Below are 3,008 nucleotides of genomic sequence, written 5' to 3' on the forward strand. Positions count from 1 at the left end.
ACCTCCTCTTAATATCTTCTGCTTCTGTTAGCTCCATACCATTTCTGTCCTTTATCGAGCCCATCTTTGCATGAAATATTCCCTTGGTATCTCTAATTTTTTTAAGAGATCTCTAGTCTTTCCCATTCTGTTGTTTTCCTCTATTTCTTTGTATTGACCGCTGAGGAAGGCTTTCTTATGTCTCCTTGCTATTCTTTGGAACTCTGCATTCAGATGCTTATATCTTTCCTTTTCTCCTTTGCTGTTTGCTTCTCTGCTTTTCACAGCTATCTGTATGGCCTCCTCAGACAACCATTTTGCTTTTTTGCATTTCTTTTTCTTGGGGATGGTCTTGATCCCTGTCTCCTGTACAATGTCACGAACCTCTGTCCATAGTTCTTCAGGCACTCTGTCTATCAGATCTAGTCCCTTAAATCTATTTCTCACTTCCACTGTATAATCATAAGGGATTTGATTTAGGTCATACCTGAATGGTCTAGTGGTTTTTCCTACTTTCTTTAATTCAAGTCTGAATTTGGCAATAAGGAGTTCACGATCTGAGGCACAGTCAGCTCCTGGTCTTGTTTTTGCTGACTGTATAGGGCTTCTCCATCTTTGGCTGCAAAGAATATAATCAATCTGATTTTGGTGTTGACCATCTGGTGATGTCCATGTGTAGAGTCTTCTCTTGTGTTGTTGGAAGAGGGTGTTTGCTATGACCAGTGCGTTCTCTTGGCAAAACTCTATTAGCATTTGCCCTGCTTCATTCTGTACTACAAGACCAAATTTGCGTGTTACTCCAGGTGTTTCTTGACTTCCTACTTTTGCATTCCAGTCCCCTATAATGAAAAGGACATCTTTTTTGGGTGTCAGTTCTAAAAGGTCTTGTAGGTCTTCATAGAACCATTCAACTTCAGCTTCTTCAGTGTTACTGGTTGGGGCATAGGCTTAGATTACCATTATATTGAATGGTTTGCCATGGAAACGAACAGAGATCATTCTGTCGTTTTTGAGGTTGCATCCAAGTACTACATTTCAGACTCTTTTGTTGACCATGATGTCTACTCCATTTCTCCTAAGGGATTCCTGCCCACTTTAGTAGATATAATGGTCATCTGAGTTAAATTCACCCATTCCAGTTCATTTCAGTTCGCTGATTCCTAGAATGTCGACATTCACTCTCGCCATCTCTTGTTTGACCACTTCCAATTTGCCTTGATTCATGGACCTAACATTCCAGGTTCCTATGCAATATTGCTCTTTATAGCATCAGACCTTGTTTCTATTACCAGTCACATCCACAGCTGGGTATTGTTTTTGCTTTGGCTCCATCCCTTCATTCTTTCTGGAGTTATTTCTCCAGTGATCTCCAGTAGCATATTGGGCACTTACCGACCTGGAGAGTTCCCCTTTCAGTATCCTATCATTTTGCCTTTTCATACTGTTCATGGGGTTCTCAAGGCAAGAATACTGAAATGGTTTGCCATTCCCTTCTCCAGCGGACCGCATTCTGTCAGACCTCTCCACCATACCCGTCCATCTTCAATGGCCCCATGGGCACGGCTTAGTTTCACTGAGTTAGATAAGGCTGTGGTCCTAGTGTGATTAGATTGGCTAGTTTCCTGTGAGTATGGTTTCAGTGTGTCTGCCCTCTGATGCCCTCTTGCAGCACCTACCATCTTACTTGGGTTTCTCTTACCTTGGACGTGGGGTATCTCTTCACAGCTGCTCCAGCAAAGTGCAGCTGCTGCTCCTTACCTTGGACGTGGGGTATCTCCTCACGGCCGCCCCTCCTGACCTTGAACGTGGAGTAGCTCCCCTCGGCCCTCCTGTGCCCGTGCAGCTGCCACTCCTTGTTTCCGAAGCACTTTATTAATACTTCTATCTTTTCACATACCATAACAATGTATCGTTTGCATTGCTGTATCTCATCTGACTGTGGGATCCTGGAGGGCTGATAATACCTGGTATCCTGTGCAGCACTTAACCAACCCAGTCAATAGAGTTCACTACTTCATTCACTCCTTATACTCTTCCTATTTGTTTCCCTAAACTTTTTCTATGTTAAAAGTTTTCTGCATTTTAAATAGCAAACACACTTTTAGAAAGTGAAGTTGACTTTAAATGAACAGGAGCCTGTGGAATGGTTGTGAAAATCAGAGAAGGGAGATATGCAAGCAAGGCAGACCTCAACAACTTTATTTACTTACTATCATAACTAAGTATTTCATTAAACATATTCAAATACGTATAGCTCTCACTGGTAAACCTGCAAATAACTACTTTAAAGAGTGTGTGTGGTGGGAGAAACTATAAAAGCGTCAAGTTAGGAGAACACTTATCTGTTCCTCTATGTCTAATTGCTGCCCTATGTAACCTGAATTCTCATAGTGAATTACATGGAATGTGAATTTGGCCGAAATGTATTGCCAAGTCTCCTCAGCTTGGTTTCCAATAAACTGTTTTATGAATTCTCTTCCCTGCCCTTCCACAGATAAGTAAGTTACATTCTATATACTAATTCACTCCAAAAATATATTATACAAAATAAATCAAAGTTTTAATATTTTATGGTTTACAAGAAAATGATTTGGGGGGAAATTTTTCTCATTGTGATGGCTCAGACAGTAAAGAATCTGCCTGCAATGCAGGAGATCCAGGTCCAACCCCTGGATCAGGGAGATCCCCTAGAGAAGGGAAGGGCAACCCACTCCAGTATTCTTTCCTGGAGGATTCCATGCACAGAGGAGGCGTCAGGCTACAGTCCATGGGGTCGCAAAAGAACTGGACATTGCTGAGTCCACAGATGGTGACTGCAGCCATGAAATTAAAAGACGCTTACTCCTTGGAAGGAAAGTTATGACCAACCTAGATAGCATATTCAAAAGCAGAGACATTACTTTGCCAACAAAGGTCCGTCTAGTCAAGGCTATGGTCTTTCCTGTGGTCATGTATGGATGTGAGAGTTGGACTGTGAAGAAGGCTGAGCACTGAAGAATTGATGCTTTTGAACTGTGGTGTTGGAGAAG

This window comes from Bison bison, unplaced genomic scaffold (genome assembly GCF_000754665.1).
Source record: "Bison bison bison isolate TAMUID 2011002044 unplaced genomic scaffold, Bison_UMD1.0 scf7180017864389, whole genome shotgun sequence".
Lineage (NCBI taxonomy): Eukaryota > Metazoa > Chordata > Mammalia > Artiodactyla > Bovidae > Bison > Bison bison.